Here is a 20470-nt window from a genome sequence, read left to right as displayed (position 1 = left end):
ATAATGCTAGATTGTCTCTGGTTGGCAGCACCTGTAGTCTGGCCTTAACAGTGAAGCAGAGATTATCCTCTCCTATTGCAGCATTTCTGTACATAGAGTGAGAGGAAGAGTGGTCAGCAAAGTCAAGACATGCCAACTTTCCCTGCATTCAGTCCAGTCCAGTGTTGTTTTGTGTCCATCTGTGTGATGTTCAGTAAGGATCTTTATGGTGTTGTGCTCTGTAGTGTGTGTTGTCTCATTAAGACAGACTGAGGTCTCCACAGTAATAGATGTGTGTGTGACCACTGCGTCAGACGCCTCAGGTGTAGTGTGAGAGGATCTGTAGTGTGTGTTGTGTCTCATTATGACAGACTGAGGTCTCCACAGTAATAGATGTGTCTGTGACCACTGCGTCAGACACCTCAGGTGTAGTGTGAGAGGATCTGTAGTGTGTGTTGTGTCTCATTATGACAGACTGAGGTCTCCACAGTAATAGATGTGTCTGTGACCACTGCGTCAGACGCCTCAGGTGTAGTGTGAGAGGATCTGTAGTGTGTGTTGTGTCTCATTATGACAGACTGAGGTCTCCACAGTAATAGATGTGTCTCTGACCACTGCGTCAGACGCCTCAGGTGTAGTGTGAGAGGATCTGTAGTGTGTGTTGTGTCTCATTATGACAGACTGAGGTCTCCACAGTAATAGATGTGTCCACTCCATCAGACACCTCAGGTGTAGTGTGAGAGTATCTGTAGTGTGTGTTGTGTCTCATTATGACAGACTGAGGTCTCCACAGTAATAGATGTGTCTCTGACCACTGCGTCAGACACCTCAGGTGTAGTGTGAGAGGATCTGTAGTGTGTGTTGTCTCATTATGACAGACTGAGGTCTCCACAGTAATAGATGTGTCTGTGACCACTGCGTCAGACACCTCAGGTGTAGTGTGAGAGGATCTGTAGTGTGTGTTGTGTCTCATTATGACAGACTGAGGTCTCCACAGTAATAGATGTGTCTGTGACCACTGCGTCAGACGCCTCAGGTGTAGTGTGAGAGTATCTGTAGTGTGTGTTGTGTCTCATTATGACAGACTGAGGTCTCCACAGTAATAGATGTGTCTCTGACCACTGCATCAGACACCTCAGGTGTAGTGTGAGAGGATCTGTAGTGTGTGTTGTGTCTCATTATGACAGACTGAGGTCTCCACAGTAATAGATGTGTCTGTGACCACTGCGTCAGACACCTCAGGTGTAGTGTGAGAGTATCTGTAGTGTGTGTTGTGTCTCATTATGACAGACTGAGGTCTCCACAGTAATAGATGTGTCTGTGACCACTGCGTCAGACGCCTCAGGTGTAGTGTGAGAGTATCTGTAGTGTGTGTTGTTGTCTCATTATGACAGACTGAGGTCTCCACAGTAATAGATGTGTCTCTGACCACTGCGTCAGACGCCTCAGGTGTAGTGTGAGAGTATCTGTAGTGTGTGTTGTGTCTCATTATGACAGACTGAGGTCTTCACAGTAATAGATGTGTCTGTGACCACTGCGTCAGACGCCTCAGGTGTAGTGTGAGAGGATCTGTAGTGTGTGTTGTGTCTCATTATGACAGACTGAGGTCTCCACAGTAATAGATGTGTCTGTGACCACTGCGTCAGACGCCTCAGGTGTAGTGTGAGAGGATCTGTAGTGTGTGTTGTGTCTCATTATGACAGACTGAGGTCTCCACAGTAATAGATGTGTCTGTGACCACTGCGTCAGACACCTCAGGTGTAGTGTGAGAGTCGCGTTCTGTCCACTGTAATGTAACTGCCAGTCTGTTACACAGATCGTTCAGGTCTGGCCAGTCTGAGCGAACTCCAAAGCCTGCAGCGTGTGTCCAGTTTGCCGTTGCCTTTCCTCCTGAAGCCTAGGAAGCTGTCCTGGTTACCTGTGGCCAAAGGGACCTTTCTCTTCCAGTAAGAGGGAAGAGGGAAGCTCTGGCTAGCTCTCTGACTGCAGCATCATCGCTGTTGAGCATGCTGATGAGGTGTGCTAACCTTATAGTGGAATCGGTCCATTCCACATTTGGGACCCCCAGACCCCCTTCCTTTAGTTTGAGGAAAATTATGTCTCTGGTGGAATGAATATTCAGTCCCAGCCATTTCCTGACGGCCTCAACTCTTCTATTATTCATGTCCCGTAGAACATTTTGTGGAATATGAATGTTTGCAAAGAGATGTTGTATCTTTGCCAGAGCCCCTTCTCTAATGGCCAGCAGTTTCATGACTACAGGTAAGGGGGAGGAGTCAATCAGATCGAGCCTGTCCTTAAAGGCACAGGATAACTCCTGCACCTGTTCACCCCACTCACCTGCAATGGTGACTTTATGGCCAAGGTAGGTGTATGTTTCATGACGAGAGTAGACTCTGATGGGCTGTCCCATTATTGTGAAGGAGGGGGGTTTGTCAGATTTAGATTTGTACCAGCGGTTTACACCGCTTCGCCGCTCGTAGAATGCTGCACATTTGGTGTGTTTCACCTCCAGCTTAGACCACTGTAGGAATTCATCTGTTCTGGACAGGATGTTTTGAATGATCTTCTCGTCTCTGGAGGACACCTGGACATCATCAGCGTACCCCTGGACAGGGTTTGGGGATCGAGTGTGTGGTGGTGCGCACTGGCAGATCCACTTCATCCACTGGTTGATGGCCAGGATGAAGTTGACAGCACTCCAGGGGCAGCCTGTCTTAATCCTTAAGAGTTATCAGCTCTGTGAGTTGTTTACCACAGATAATTTGTAAAAAAGATCCCTTATACACATCTGTTATGAGGGCCACAAAGGGCTGAGGTAGATGGATTTCCTCTAATGCGTTAAGCAACAGTTTGTGGGATAATGTCCCAAAGCCATCTCTAAAGTCCAAGAATACAGTATAGAATTTACATGATTCATGTTTAAAATCGTCAATTCCAGTTTTCAGGCAGAACACGTGTTCGTTCATACCCTGTCTGTCTATGTAGGCTTTCTGTTTGGATCAGAGGATGCCTGCATCCACAAGCCATGGGAGGATTCGGGCCAGCAGGCATTTCATGAAGACCTTGTAAACAGTGGGCAGGAGAGATATGTCTCTCCATGTAGATGATCACTTGGGGTATTGTCTTTCTTTGGAATTCTATAGACAAGGCCCCCTTCCATGAGTCTGGTACTTTCCCATTAATCAGACAGGTGTTAAATATACATGTGAGTATATGGGAAGACCAGGATTTTGTGGCTTTCAGGGTCTCATATTATACCCCATCATATCCACAGGCTTTGTTATTTGGAAGAACTTTGTCTATTTCATCAATAGTAAAATGAGCAGTGGATGGATAATGGACTGGAGCAGTTGTCTCTATGTTGATGGACCAGGGGGGCGTGGCCAATGTATGAGACGGGAGTGATTGACATTTGTCCATATAATACTTATGCACGTTACTGATATCATTAATAGTAGGTGGAGGGGAAGGAAATGTGCTATTATTGAGAATGATCTCAATAGCTTTGGACCTGCGGTGCTGCCATAGGTGTGCTAGTTTTTCTCTGCTTACCGTCCTCGGCTGCCCGCGGCGCTCCTCAGCTCCCCTTCTGCTGAGCGATGGCTGGATGACGTCTCTCACGAAGATCAGCTGTTTCTCAATCCAGGAAGTAATGGAGACCGATGTTAATTCCACTGCATGTTTATCGCTCAAGGGGAACTTCTTTAGGATGCGTGACACATATTTCAGGAGCGGTAATCCAAACTCCTTCCCACCAGCACGCCTCGCACGAAACACTACGTTTCTGAAAAAAAAAAACGCCGAAAAGTATGGACGCAACTTTACTCCATTTCGCCGGGTCATTCGCGGGACTGGGTCATATGTTTGCCGCTGTTGTTTGTAAATGCGGCCGCTTGACAGGGCTCGTTCAAACGCCAGTCTAAGTGCTGCAACTAAGCACATGTTCAGTAATAATGTCCAAAGCATAGGTTCTCTGCTGCATTAACGATGGCAGTTACAACGATACACACACACACACACACACACACACACACACACACACACACACACACACACACACACACACACACACACACACACACACACATAAAATATCATTAACCTGATATAAAATCATTGGAAGTCCATGCAATGTCCTCACTTATATAGTGAAACAAACCTGTGTGTGTGTGTCCTGGTATTCCCTACTTTGTGGGGAAATGTCTCCACACAGACAATAATATTATTAGTAGTAAATGATTATGATAACACCTTTGAGCCTGTCAATATTATGCAAACCTGAAATCTCAAACACGCAATAGGCTAGTACTGGCTACTATAGTTGCTGACTTTTGCGCCTGCGTCTCTCGTCGCGTAAGAAACGGCATTCTAAAACAGTAAGCTTAAGTTAAAAGAAGTTCAACGTGCATCTCATTACCTTGTGTTAGTTCCCATTTCACTGCCACGGACGCATTGATTCTTTGTGAACTGCCGTTTAGGACTAGCGGTGTGTTGACTGTCTGCACGCGTCCGTCACAGGACAGCGGTTAATCTCCTCCTCAGATCACTTCACTATATGGACACTTCCTCAACCGCCACAGTCAGATTTTACACCACATTAAAGAGAGCTTATTAATAACGAAAACGAATATTTATTTTTGCTAATTATTATTTTATTTCAGTTAGTTTTTTAGTAAGAGAAGTTAGTTTCGTTTAGTTTTAGTTTTTTATTTATTCAGATATTTTTATTTTATTTCAGTTTACGAAGATGTTTTTTGACCAATAGTTTTAGTCTTAGTTTCAGTTTTCGTTTACGAAAATAACCTTGAAAGAGAGGTTAAAAGATTTAACAAAGAAAGAGAAGAAACAACAGTTTCCAGCTCACAGAACTAGAGACTCGATTACAAGCAGATTATGGGAACTATAGACTATATGACCACTGTATGTCTTTAATAAGATCATCATCTCAGATCTGAGTCATTGTCTTTTCTCTTTCTGTCTTCAGTCTGAGTTATTGCAGAATTACAGAGGAACGGTGTCTCATCCTGACTTCAGCTCTGAAATCAAACCCATCACACCTGAGAGAGCTGGACCTGAGCTGGAATAAACTAGGAGACTCTGGAGTGAAGCCCTTATGTGACGCACTGAAGGATTCACACTGTAAACTGGAGAGATTGAGGTGAAGAACTCAATATCTCATTATAGTCTGAGTTCACACTACATTTATGAAGATGATATAACTCTACAGAATAAAGAGTTTTCTCATTTCTCTCAATGTAGGTTAATCTGGTGTGATATGACAGATGAAGGTTGTTCTGCTGTGACTTCAGCTCTGAAATCAAACCCATCACACCTGAGAGAGCTGGACCTGAGCTGGAATAAACTAGGAGACTCTGGAGTGAGAAACCTCAGTGATCTACTGATGATCCCTCAATGCCAGCTGGAGAAACTACAGTTAGTATCATTATACTGTACAGTTACAGTCTGATCACAGTTCACTGTTTAGTTTAAGACAACTGGACACAAGTCTCATCATTTACACTGAAGCTTTGCATCTGCTGGTCTTTGCCATTGGTCACAATTAAAATTCAGTGTCTGAACTACTAAATCATTTCATTTAAAGTATTTGAAACAATGAACTGATTGTGTAGATGTTGTTCTGCAGAAATATCATGAGATCTGAATCTGCTGCTACAATAAACAAAAGAGAGATTAAAAGATTTAACAAAGAAAGAGAAGAAACAACAGTTTCCAGCTCACAGAACTAGAGACTCGATTACAAGCAGATTATGGGAACTATAGACTATATGACCACTGTATGTCTTTAATAAGATCATCATCTCAGATCTGAGTCATTGTCTTTTCTCTTTCTGTCTTCAGTTTTCAGCTCACAGAACTAGAGACTCGATTACAAGCAGATTATGGGAACTATAGACTATATGACCACTGTATGTCTTTAATAAGATCATCATCTCAGATCTGAGTCATTGTCTTTTCTCTTTCTGTCTTCAGTCTGAGTTATTGCAGAATTACAGAGGAACAGTGTCTCATCCTGACTTCAGCTCTGAAATCAAACCCATCACACCTGAGAGATCTGGACCTGAGCGAGAATAAACTAGGAGACTCTGGAGTGAAGCCCTTATGTGACGCACTGAAGGATTCACACTGTAAACTGGAGAGATTAGGGTGAAGAACTCAATATCTCATGATAGTCTGAGTTCACACAACATTTATGAAGATGATATAACTCTACAGAATAAAGAGTTTTCTCATGTCTCTCAATGTAGGTTAAGCCGCTGTGATATGACAGATGAAGGTTGTTCTGCTGTGACTTCAGCTCTGAAATCAAACCCATCACACCTGAGAGATCTGGACCTGAGCTGGAATAAACTAGACTCTGGAGTGAGAAACCTCAGTGATCTACTGATGATCCCTCAATGCCAGCTGGAGAAACTACAGTTAGTATCATTATACTGTACAGTTACAGTCTGATCACAGTTCACTGTTGAGGTTAAAGGGATAGTTTACCCCAAAATGAAAATGATCCCATGATTTACTCAACCTCAGCTCATCCTAGGTGTGTATGACATTCCTCTTTCAGACAAACATAATCAGAGTTATATTATAAAAGTCCTGGATAATCCACGCGTTATAATGGCTCCCTGTGCTGCTCTGTTTTTGAAGTCCATTAAACCAGAGGTGGAAAGGAACGAATTACATTTACTCGCGTTACTGTAATTGAGTCGTTTTTCTGTGTACTTCTACTTTTTTAAGTCGTTTTAAAAATCTGTAATTTTACTTTTACTTAAGTACATTTTGATTAAAGTATTGTACTTTGCTACATTTTAAACCACATCCGTTACTGAGTAAAAATAAATCATTAATGCAAAGAGGGGAGGAAAAAAACGACTGTATTGAAACGACTATATTGAATAGAGGGCGCGGGGCGCGATATTTCCCCCAGGATGGTAGGGGAAGGTACCGCCTTTTTCGTCTATGATTGGCTAGAAGGGCTCTCCTCCGATTGGTTACACATCTCATGTTCATGGAAGGCTGTCAGCTAGTCTGTTTTGATCGTCTTTACAGCAGAAGTGAACGAAGTCAATCCAACATACTAAGAAAAGCACTATATGTCCGTGTCTTCAGATTTATATTTTACTTTTATATTTATTTTTTAAGTTTACAATTTCATTGAAGAGACACCACAGTATTCAAATATGACAGATTTTATTTATTGTGAACCTAACATTGCATAAACTTGCTAGTAATAAATAATTTTAGCGCATGTTAAACATACTAGTAATTGTGTGTGTGTGTGTGTGTGTGTGCGCGTGCGTGTGTGTGTGTGTGTTTGTGACATATGAGCACACAAATGTGTATAATGACATGGGTATGACAGGTATCACAAGGAGAGGGGGAAACATGAGGACATTGGCCATGTCTCCACTTTTCAAAAGGCTTATAAATCAGACAGGATGAGGTTTTTTTTTTAGAAAGTAAAAATGCAGAATGTTTCCTGTGATGGGTAGGTTTAGGGCAGTGTGTGTGTGTGTGTGTGTGTGTGATGGTTAGGTTTAGGGCAGTGTGTGTGTGTGTGTGTGTGTGTGTGTGTGTGCGTGATGGGTAGGTTTAGGGCAGTGTGTGTGTGTGTGATGGGTAGGTTTAGGGCAGTGTGTGTGTGTGTGTGTGTGTGATGGGTAGGTTTAGGGGCAGTGTAAGGGGATAGAAAATATTTTTTTTACAGTATAAAAATCAATACGCCCTAGGAATGTCCCCATATGTCACAAAAACAAACGTGTGTGTGTGTGTGTGTGTGTATCTATGTTGGATTGACTTCGTTCACATCTGCTGTAAAGACGATCAAAACAGACTAGCTGACAGCCTGCCATGAAAATATCGCGTCCGAGGCGCGGGAGAGAACAAACTCGCAAATATCAGATGGAGACGAAAAAGACAGACGTCAGTGACGCAGACTCAGGTGAAAGCAAAACGCCGTCGTGAACCCCTGGCTAGTGTGGAAATACTTCGGATATAGAAAAAAATAACGTGGTGTTGTCCTGGAGGATATCAAATTTGCACAAAAGGTGGATGCAAATGAAGAAACACAGATAAAGGTGCGTTTATAACTTAGGCCGATTGATTTCTGTGCCGCAGAGGGAATCCCGGCGGTATCCAGTCATGAACATTAACTTTACATTATAACGTAGAATTCACGTAATACACGCAAACTGGAGGAACGAAAAACTGGAAAGTAGAGCTGGAGACCTAGAACAGCGTTTCCCAACCGGGGTGCGCAGGGGTGCCGTGTAAAAGGTGCCGGTACTTCCACCGCAGTTCATCTCACGTCTGATGATGAGGCATCTTTAATATGGGTTGTAACTGTAAAATAATGCTTTCTGTATGTTTCTGTCGATGGATACACGTGCTGGCTCCTCAGTGGTAGGCCTACAACAGCGATAATAACAGAAAAACGGGCAAAGCGGTCTCTTTGTAAACAGTGTTCAATGCATGCGAGTGCTGCCGTATGACCAGTCATTTCGCCGCCATCACCCGGGTATATCCGCCAGAAGACACGAATGAGAGAGAGCGCTGTGTGAAGATCTGTCTCTGCACTCATCCGAGAGCGCACACTCGTCTCACAGCGCACAAATATTGAGTTCTCTTTCAAGTCTTGTGCTTGAACGGACAAACTCACACAAGAAGTATGTAAACATGTCCATCTTGATGAGTATCCATCAGACATAGTCTGAATATGCCTTAAGAGAACGTTATACAGTCGAGAAAGACGAGCATATCCTTAGGGCATTAGGTCTTAAAGGGGCAGCAACCTTTAATGTCAAACTAAAGATAAGGACATCCCTCACTGCTCTTGATTAAGATAGCTTGTGTTAGTTTAATAAGGATTAATCTTTAATTTAAACAGTTAAATATGCAGTTATTTTACATTTGATTATTTATTCAATTTCTCCACCTAAAACTAATGTTAGACGTCCCTGAAAAAACTGAAAAGCATTGATCATTTTATCAGTATCTGCTCAATAGTATTTATTTGTGCTGCTGCTTGTATTTAAGTTATTTGTTCTTATTTTCTTTATTTTTATTAGTCCTTTGTTCTCTGAACATAGCAAATACCGAACCGTACTGAAACCGTGACCCTAAAGCGTTATACAAACCGACCCGTGAGCAGTCTGTAGCGTTACACCCCTAGCGTAACGTATGCGAGGCGGCGCCACAACATTAGGACATTTCTCAAAGGGTGCCATGACTGGAAAAAGGGAAACACTGAGCTAGAATAAATCAAATTGAGACATGATCTGTGAATATTAAAGTTAAAATAAAATAATTTAAATTAAATTAAAATATATGATCTGCTTGTTCTGTCTCTGTGAATGAGCTGCTCCGTCTTCTACATATGGACTCTGTTATTCTTAAACATTAACCAATTAATGATAAAAATAAGTGCTTAATCTAATTCATAATCATTTATTGAATTTAGTTTATTAGGCATCTTTTATTGAAAATTTCATAAACAAAACAAACAAATGGTTTTAAGTTTGTTATAATAAACCATTCCCCCCCCCCCATCATCTTCATTCATTTAACATCATTTTAACTAGTGATAATAACCATCATTTAATAATAGGTAGAGTTTATTTATTAAATAATTGTTTAATACCGTGATGTTGTCTGAGATAGTTGTCATATCTGAAAATCTCATTCTATCACAACCCTACAGGAGTCTCCGACCCCACTGTTAAACAAAGGAACTCAGTAACTTTTACTCTGAGTACATTTTAAATGAGCTACTTTTACTTTTACTTGAGTAGAATATTTTGTTACTCTTTCCACCTCTGCATAAAACTGCATCTGTCCGTCATATAACTCCTCCACTCTGCTCTGAGAGGTTATTAAAGGCCTTCTGAAGGGAATCGATGCGTTTGTGTAAGAGAAATATCCATATTTAAAACTGTTTTAATTAAAGTTCCGGCCGATCGCCGTCCGTGTGAAAGTGCTTCTCTGAGTTGAAGATGCGTACGCGACGTCTGACGAGCGTAACTGGAGCGTAAGCCTTTGAGCTGCAGAGGCACTTTCAACACTTTCCCCATAAACTGAATACGGAAATGTTACCTTATAAAGTTTTAAATATGATATGTTTCTTACACAAACGCATCAATTCACTTCTAAAGGCATTTATTAACAGACAATATAAAGCTTGGATTAGCCAGGACTTTTTTAATATAACTCAACTTTTATTCGTCTGAAAGAAGAATGTCATACAGACCTAGGATGACTTGAGGAGGAGTAAATCATGGGCTAATTTTCATTTTTGGGTGAAAATGTAACCAAAACAGTTTGAATCAATATCTGATGAAGAGCCGGATAATGTGAAGTTTATATCTGTGTGAAATAATTCCTCTAGCGATGTGTTTTGTGATGAAAGCCGGGTCTGAAGTTGACACTCGCAGGTCAGTTTAGGCCTCAGTGTCCCAGACCATAAGGTGTGTGTGATCATGTTATCATCCGTTAGCTTTATATGAGCTGGGATGAGGAGCTTCTGTCGGTCAGTAACGTCAGTCAGGAATAATGTGTTAGTATGAGATGCTTTCGGGAAAACTGCCAACACATGCATCAGACCAGACAGAGCTTACCTCATTATTATTCTTCAAACATTTGCTCAAGAAATGATGTTAGTGGTGAGAACAGTAACGGGAATAGGATTATCACATGTACTCAAATATAATAACACTAAGTTGATATGAAATTCTGCCGGTGTAAAGCAGGAGCTTACAAGCTCTTTATTCTCCTGAGCAATGCTGTTATGAAGTGCAAATCAAGCGTCTGTGAATGTTCCTGTCAGATTCGACATTGATGAATTCATGTGGGGGAATTTCTCTTTTCTCTGAAGTCTCTCATCTCATGGATTCACATTGAGACGACTCTGATGATGAACATGTCAGGCCTCTGGTTTGATATCACACTCTGAGTGAAAGTTACAATCACTTCTCTTTTCTCTTGTGTCTGTTTGTCTCTTTCTAGACTAAATGACTGTGGCATTAGAGATGTTTCTTCTTTAACTCAGTCTTTGAGAAACTCAGAAGCTCTGCAGTTTTTAAAAGAGCTTAATCTGAGAGACAATGAGATCAGAGACTCACAGAAGCAGAAGCTCAGAGACGTGATACGAGACTCGAGACTCAAACTGTGACCTGAGGTGAGGAAACATCACTTTACACCACTCACACTAACACACACATGGGAATTTAAGCTTAAATGAATTATATTTAAGACATAAATATTTAGAAACAATATGTACGCCAAATAATGTCAAATCAGTAACTAATCTGATTACAGTAATTCCTTACGAAACAAAAATATATTGCAGTATATTGGAAAATATCATGCAATTCATTAGGCAATATATTCACATATATGGGATTTAATATTTATATTTTCCAGTATATTGAAAGTGGCAATTATTTGTATATTTTGCAATATATTAAAGGAATATATAATATATTGTATAATACCATCAATATATTATTCCATGTATTAACAATATATTAAAATATATTTCAAGTAATATATATTGGTAAATATATTTTCCTTTCGTAATTACAGTTTGTACTCAGAGTAACTGAAATATTGATCCTAATGCGCAGCTTGTTTCTCTGAACACTGATTATTTCCTCTTCTACTTCCTCCTCACAGCCTAGAGAAAGACTTCTGTCTTACCTGGAGCCAGAGATGGTTTACATCTAAAGCTGAACCTGTGAAATCAACAGCACAAGCAAAGCCAGCATCAGATTAAAGATCCTCAGGAGCTTCTCATTATAATACTGTAATAAATGAATATGTGTGATGGTAATGTTGCTGAGATGCTGCTGTACAGCACTTCATGAACACACTGCAAACCTACAGCTGGTATCAACTCAAACTGTTTGCTTACATGCAGTTTTTCAGAAAGCATTGCTTTAACAAATGTACAGTTGATCATACAAGCTCTTGTGTATTATCATTTAAAATGATTACGCAGGAGGAAGAGATTCAGACGTTCAGATTTAAAGGGATACTTCACCGCTTTTTCATATTAAACTGTTATTCCCTTAACTAAGACGAGTTGACACACACCTCTCTCGTCTGAGTGTGTGCTCTTAATCTCTGACGCGCGGTGACGATCTGATAGCATTTAGCTTAGCCCACTAAGCCCAGTTCATTCACTATGGTACCAAACAGAGATCAAGTTAGAAGAGACCGAACACCTCCACGTTTGCCCTATTTAAATACAGTTACACCAATAGTTGAATTAAGGGAATAACATAGTTTATTATGAAACAGCGGTGAAGTATCCCTTTAATAACGCAGCATTAATAGAAACACACACACACACACACACACACACACACACACACACACATGATGAGTAATGTTGATGGTTATTGTTGATTTAAGAGCTGAAATAGAGGATGAGTAGCCCTATCTGAGATCAGATGAGCTGGATTAGCAGGAATGGGGGTCTTTAGTGTCCTACATCAGGATCATGTTGGGATTAAACTCATCATAATGAAGTATAATAATCATTTTAATTCTCAAATGTAGTACTTTAATATGTATCAAATCATTGTGGGATACATGTGCAGAGATTTAAATCAGCCCCATCAATGTCAGATGTATATTTCTTTATATCGCTGTTATTATTATCATTAGTACATTAATCTTTTTTACATTTGTATTTCTTTATTGTATGTACAGAATATGTATTTTTAAATGTGAGGTCTGTCTCATAATGCCGGAAATGTCTGTGCTCATAAGACTCAAAGCTTTGCCTGCCCTACAGTGAGAGATGACGGCTGATTCCCACAGCAGCCCAGACTCAGATTCAGCTTTAGCAGTCTCAGCATTCATGGACCATAATCCACCGCATTTGGAGCGGTCGCCTATGGTGGCCCAGTAGTGCAGCCGTACTAAATTAAACCTCAACACAACGGAAACGCTCCGACCACGAGGGGGCTCTCGGAGAGAAATAAAGTTAGTTTTCCTTGTTATCGTTCTATAGAGTCTGGGTCGTGACGGAAGCAACACAATGCATTTTGGGACTTTAGGTCACGGAAGCCGCTGTCGATACTGTGTTGTATCGAAATTGACGCTTTAGTTCTAAAAGTAGGACTAGTTCAGTGATTAATTTAATTTAGTTACAATGGTGAACGTGTGTTGTGTCATTGACTGCCATAATCGCACTCACGACCGGCGTGGAAACCGAATCGCAAATGGAGTGTGATTGTTTAGCGTTCCCTCCTGGAAACAGCACACTGGATCTCATTGGTGGACTTTAGGACACAGACACTACATTAGCGAATGTGTAGTAGTGGAGGTAGACGTAAAAACTTGTGTTAGAAAGTTAAAAACACATTCTAATGGTGTACGCTTGCTGTGTTAAGGACTGCTATAGCCGCTCTCAGGAACTGCGTGGGGAAAAAAACTCAAATTACGCAATTTTTCAGTTTACCAGTGAAAGTAAAACTCAATGAAAATAAACAGCTTACCCAAAATGTGTCTTTATAATTTGTATTTATTTATTTATTATTCATAACAGATATATTACAGATTTATGATTTCTGAAACGCTCATATATGCTTATGCCATAAATAATGTAAACACAGCTGGAAATTCTTCATTGCTTCTCTCAGTTGAAGCAATATTGTACTTGTACCTTTTAAGTCCAGTGAAACTGTTTAGTACTGTAGGCTAGCCTGGATGCCAGCCGAACTTAGCCCCGCCCACAGAATGTTTAGGTCTGGCGGTTCGGTCTGGCCTCGCTCCATAGAGGAGTAATTATCCCCGAACAGAAACTCTTCAGACCAATGAGAGTTTTTTTACACCAGCAAAGATCGTGTATTCCAGCGCGCCTACAGACAGGGTTGCCAAGTTTTTACCACAAAACCTGCCAACTACTAGCCCTAAACAATAGCTTCTCGGGGGGTTCTCCGGGGAAAAAATGGTGTTTGGGGGTAAAATGTGTGTTATTTTGGAGAGGTTGCTGCTAAAATTTGCACTCGGGTCTATATATCACATAATAGTCGATTCAACCCGCGGACATAGAAAACAACCCGCAGAAAAAAACTGGACTTGGCAACACAGTGCAGTTGAGCTCTTCAAATCATTTCAAAGCTGCATTACGGACCATACTCTCATATGGTATCCCTTGAGGAGCGGGTTTTTTAAAAGTCGGAGCGTTGTGGTTTTTACTCGCTTCGAGAGCGCTCCACTACCGCTCCATCACGAGCACAATTCGGGCCGGCACATAATAACTATATTTTTAGCCAGAATTTTTAGCCAGACTTGCGTCATTACCTCTACTCGTTTATTTACTATTTGAAATTTTGCGGCAATGTCGAGAAAAGGAGTTTTTTAAATGGGTCGACAGTGAGGTGGAGTTGTTGCTGCGAGTAACACATGAATATAAAATGCTAAAAGCAAGTGAAAATGTAGACTGGGAGACGTGCCAAAATAAATACGGCGTGAATTGGTCATATGACTGCATCACATGGCTAAAAATGCGTCATCGTATTAAGAAGCCTCCCTTTTCACATTCCACACTACGACGCGAAGACGGCATTTTCAAATGTATCCTCTTTGGAGAGCGTTTTCAAAACGATACGTTTTCATTGACTTAAAATGCTGTCTCAGTGTGGACGGAAGGCCAAAACGGAGAGAAAAATATACGTTTTCAAATGAAAACGTATTAGTGTGGACATGGCCTGAAACTTCACTTATCGAGAACGAGCCTGTAATGACTAATGAGCGCAGCCGGTGTGATCAGCTCAATAATCCGCAGGCGCGCGCTCATGAACCCGCCGGTAAAATGATGTTCGTTCAAATCCAGCTCAGACATGACTTACATCTGTAGCCTTTACTTGTTGTAGCCTTTACACAATGTTTTTTTTCTTTCATATTTATGTTTAAATATTATAATATTATTTTTTAAATTTCATCTGATTATGATAGGCAATAAGTGCAAAGATGCGAGTGGGTCAGAAATGATTTTGGTGCTTATATTTAGTTTCATATTAAGTTTTGTTTTGTAAAAAGCCTTTCTTTCGTTTTGTACAAATTGTCTGTGCAAAAGTCTCATTAATAGCTGACAGTATATGATTCCTATGCACAATAGCACTTTCCTCCTGATCGCGGGACTTTTATTTTGGCGGAACGCAGCGCCATTCGGTGGAGGACTTCACAGTGCTGTGCGCACGCGATCAGTCTCGCATCCGCTATCACCTGAGTTCAGCGAAACGAGCCGTGCAGATTTCGTGACAGACAGCAGTTATATGCTCATCATTAGGTTCCTTTGAGAGTTTAAAGTAGTGTGCGTCCAGAGAGAAAGTGAGTATTGTAGATTTCACTGTTACTCAATCTAAATTGATTGCTGTTCTCTGGATAGAGATGTAGTGATACACAATGGACGCTTATGTGAAATATAGCAGCACTGGAGTTCTCATACAGTGCAGTGTAATAATGCTAGCTGTTTATAATGTTTCATAATGCCCTATTTTGTTATATACAAGTGACACATTGTGTTTATGTTTGAGGGAAGCCAGTAGCTTATTAATGTAATGTATGTTGTTTTTATGAGTGTAATCGTGATAAGAAGAAGCATTGTTTATTAGAACATGTCCTTTATTTGTTTGTTACAGACCACACACACACACACACACACACACACACCTATGCTGATACACTTCTATGGACATAAGCAATAGATGAAACCATTCTGCACTCGTCTTCATGTTTGTCTACTCTATGGCACATTGATAAAGGCAAATCATTAGACCCTGGCTCCCCCTCTGCATATGCTTTTGTTCTAATAAATCTGTTGAACTGGATTCCTTCTCCGACTTTGGTGTTCTAACCAACACACCCGGACCAACTCCAACTTCTTAGTAACAACTAGCACCTTACAGTCCTTAGCCCTCAGCTACATTTGGTCCTTCGAGCCGGATGCGCCGTTGTCCCGGGAACATGCAACAAAGCGGTGAAGCATCCTGGATCCCATCAACCCGACCTAAGCGGCAGTGTAGACCGCCACAATATTTTGAGGACTATGAGGTTGGTCCAGTGAGACGACAGACACATGTCTCACCTCATACAAGTTCGGTACAGCATATGCATGGGCTAGAGGAGTGGAGCTCTCACCAGGATGGAGTGGAGATGATGACGCCTGCTAGAAGCATACATGCCTCGAGGTCCCCTCGTCAGGTTCAGTGGGACGCAGATATCATCGAGCATGATGAGTACTTTCCCAGCTACGATGCAAGTTTAAATAGCCGACGTGTAGAGTGGACGGATACTCCGACACCTTATGCAGAGGAAGGTAATGAGCTATATGAGATGCGTAGAGGGAGCACATCATCACGCCGACCTGAAGAGTATATACAGGGCAGTCAGGTACAGCGGTGGGGTGTTCAGAGGGAAATGGGTTCTCCTGTAACCTCATTTAGGACGCTGCATAGGGCCTGACAAGAATCTGCAATAGAACCGTGGCCAGTACCACCACCACCACCTCCTTTACAGGATGACTTTCTGACCCAAAGAGAAGAGGAGTATGACGACTGGCTACCGCCTCCACCATGGCCATCTACTGAACCAGTTTCATTGCCTTCAGAGGGTGAAGAGAGGCAGATGGTCACCATCATAGATAGGATGATGAACGAACTCCAGCTAATTAGAGATAGTGCTGCCTCTGGCTCAGCTACCAGGATTGTCCTCGACCCCTAGCCGATTGTCCTCAACCCCTAAGAGACCACCGTTTAGGAAGCTTCATGATGCTAGGGCTTCAACTCCATGGATACAGTATTACTCACCAGTCACCAGCACTCCTTCCGTCAAAGGATGGATTGATTCTGATCCTCCACCTAGACACTTTCCAAGGCCTCACAGCAGTCAGTAGGGATGGGTACCGAAACCCGGTATTAAACGGGCCCCGGGGCTGAATTTTGAAAGACCGTTGTATCGATAAGCTCGGCCGTTATTGGTTCTGCTTTCGGTACTTTTGAAAATACACGTGACGAGAGAGAGAGAGAGAGAGAGAGAGAGAGAGAGAGAGAGAGAGAGAGAGAGAGAGAGAGAGAGAGAGAGAGAGAGAGCGCGAGCGCAAAACGACAGCCCTAATGAGATGACGGAGGACAGAACTAAACATTCAAACATAGCCTGGTTATATTTACACTAGATTGTGATAATGTGATTTTATTTTAGATTTTGGCTTCTTTGGCAAAGATTTTGGCTTTAGATTTTGGCAAAGAATATAATTTTAATATTTATGTCTAGCGCAACTTAATTCCCTTTGCAGCAGTAGCCTACGCTGTCATTTCTCCCTATAACTCAAACGTAATGACAGAATCAGCACGATCGGTGATTGTTGTAAAATACAGTCTAGCAACTGCTGGTAAATTGTGGGATGCGTTTAATAATAAAAAGAGCGATTAAAAGCACAAACATGTGCGCAAGAGATTGTTCCCATGTCGGCGCGCGCTCCGAAACAGCCGCAACGAGACGAGCAAATTACACTTTCGGTTTCACACTCGTGTCTAAACGATCAAATGAACACAAACTATGTCAAAATGACCGGCTTGGAGAGTCTCTTACAGTTTGTGTCTAAAATGGACGTTGTTATTATGGATAGTCGGGAGAAAATGTAGTGCATCTGCCTATTACCAGTTGCCTATAGATCTGCACATCTGTCTTAAAGAGCCAGCAGTGTAAATAAACATGCTGACGAATTATTGCGAATTAAACAACCAAATGCAAAGAGAAAATCCCTCACAGCTCTTGAATGAATAACTTCAGCTTTAATAAGCATTAATTTATCCTATCTATGATAAACTATGCAGTGTTATTTTACATTTGATTACTAGAATTCTTCCTGAAATTAAAGCACTGTGTAGGCCTATATAATGTGTATCTTTGTTAATTGTGTGTGTGTGTGTGTGTGTGTGTGTGTGTGTGTGTGTGAGCCTGTTTATGTGGTTTATGGACACAAATTTGTATAACTACATGGGTATTACACTGGTATTACACTATAAATGTGGTTTATGAGGACATATCAAATATATATATATAGTAAATCTCAAAAAGTACCGATAAGAATACCGTTAAAGTACCGGACCGATAAGCAGTATCGTTAAGAGTAGTAATACCGTTAAAACCTTATTGATACCCATCCCTAGCAGTCAGCGGACCCCCTCCCGAGACCTACCATACAAGCCTGCGTCAGCTATGGTGGAAGAGAAGGAATATCGTGGGCCAATGCCGAAAATCACCTCTTCATCCATAGGGACCCCATGGAGTTCTCCCGACTGAAGCTTGCCCTGACAAACCTCTTGCCAAGAGATGCCACGGAGCTCTTCAAATATCAAGTTCTCGTAGACCATCTGAGATTAGAGGAGGCCTGTCTTATAGCAGACTCATATATCAGCTCGCCTATGCCGTACTTGGACACAATGGCCGCACTGGATGAGAAGTTTGGGCAGCCACATCACATCGCCTTGAAGAGGATTGCTGCTGTCTTGGACTCATCAGAGGTTAAGAGAGGAGATACAGCAGCCTTTGAGAGGTTCGCTTTGCATGTTCAGTCATTAGTGGGCATGTTGAAGACCTTGGGTCCTGATGGGGAAGTTGAGTTAAGATGCGGCTCACACGTTGCACGGCTGCTCATGAAACTTCCACCTGAGCTGAGAGCGAATTTCCGCCGCCAGATGTTCCACCGACCTGGCTCTACTCATACCCTGCTTGACTTGGCAGAGTGGCTCTAGTATGAGTTGTGGTGTCAGGGCTATGACATCCCATCCAACACCCGGGTTCAAGGGTCACCAAGCCACAAGATTGAGAAACGACATGGTAGACTAGTGGCTACTGTTCTACATGGGGCAGAGAGCTCCGCGGATGGTAAGATCATGAAGCAAGAAGGTCAGAGCTACTCAGAGTCCAAAAGAAGAGGAAAGGTGAAGCCGTACTGCCCATATTGTGAGAGTCAAGAACACTTCCTGAATAAGTGCCCAGCTATTCAGAAGCTCACAAGGGAGGAGGTTATAGCCTGGATCAAGGCGAATAAGAGATGCTGGAGATGTGGAAGGTCTCATCAAGCTGCACAGTGTGATCTCAAAAGACTCTGTGACCTGTGCCAGGGAAAGCACTTGAGGGTTCTTCATAATGTGAACACTCGTCCAACAACAGAGCCACCCAAAGAAGAGAGTTGTTTGGTGAACTCCAGTACCGAGGTTCTTTATCTGGACCGGCCATCAGCTTCCACCCGTGTCCTATTAAAGGTTATGAGAGTGCTTCTTCGAAACAAGGACCGTACTCTCGACACTTACGCGGTATTGGATGATGGATCGGAACGCACAATGCTCCTTCCAGAGGCTATTGATCGGCTTGGATTGCAAGGTAGACAAGAGGATCTGGTCCTTCGCACAATACGACAAGATGTCCAAACGTTGAAGGGATCATCTGTCTCATTCTGCATATCACCCCAGACACATCCTAGAAGAAGCTTTCGGGTTACAGAGGCATTCACTTCACCACGCCTTAGTCTTGCGGATCATTCATATCCGGTCTCCATGCTGAAGAGGAGCCCTATCGAACCATTCGAGCATGTCAAGCCACTTGTATTGATAGGAGTGGATCACCCCCATCTGCTCACTCCAGTCGAGCCAGTGAGGTTGGGCCCTCCAGGAGGACCGGCAGCTATTCATACAAGAATGGGGTGGACGCTCCAGGGGCCTACTCGCCTTATCCAGTGGACGGCATGCGCACGACAGTGTCTATTTACCAGTGTCTCATCGCAGACCACAGAGTTGATGAGGAGTGTAGAGAAACTCTGGCAGATGGATGTACTGCCTTTCCAGAGTGACAAGATGGTGGTGAGATCGAAGCAAGATAATGAGGCAATAGAGCTCCTGGAAGCAGAGACAAGCAGGGTAGAGGTCGCTGGAATCCTCAGGTATGCTACTCCGTTGCTACGAAAACGGGACATGGCCCTTTTCCAAGCATCCAAAGAGGCTGTTCTACCGAGTTTGAGGAGTACAGAGAAGCGATTATCTAAGGACCCTCAACGTGCCAAGGCTTACTGTGAGGCAATCCACCAGCTATTACTATCAGGAGCTGTTAAGAAGCTGGACCCAGATGAGATCTCGACGACCGCCGAATCTTGGTATATACCTCATCACCTAGTTTGTCATAATGGGAAGAATCGGCTCGTTTTCAACTGCTCCTACCAGTTCTGTGGGCTGAATCTGAACGATGCTCTTCTTCCAGGACCGACATTGGGTGCGTCTCTTCTTGGTGTTCTGCTGCGCTTTAGGCAACAACCTGTAGCAGTCAGTGGAGATATCAGGGGTATGTTCCACCAGGTCCAGCTCCTGCCAGAAGACCGGCCACTTCTCAGGTTTGTGTGAAGAGATATGAAGAGAGAGGACCCCACTGATACCTTCGAGTGGCAAGTCCTGCCCTTTGGCACCACCTG

General features: G+C 42.4%; 1 long non-coding RNA gene across 1 annotated transcript in view; it reads left to right on the top strand.

The window, feature by feature from the left end:
• Positions 1-12362: 12362 nt before the first annotated feature.
• Positions 12363-20470, top strand: part of LOC137040675 (uncharacterized) — a 442512-nt gene continuing 434404 nt past the window's right edge. Inside the window, exon 1 of the long non-coding RNA XR_010897962.1 lies at positions 12363-13327. This is a non-coding gene — a long non-coding RNA (uncharacterized lncRNA). The remainder of the gene's footprint in view (positions 13328-20470) is intronic.

The sequence above is a fragment of the Pseudorasbora parva genome, chromosome 14, assembly GCF_024679245.1.
Source record: "Pseudorasbora parva isolate DD20220531a chromosome 14, ASM2467924v1, whole genome shotgun sequence".
NCBI lineage: Eukaryota > Metazoa > Chordata > Actinopteri > Cypriniformes > Gobionidae > Pseudorasbora > Pseudorasbora parva.
The sequence above is the reverse complement of the archived record's forward strand: the minus strand, read 5'-3'. Positions and strand labels throughout refer to the sequence as shown.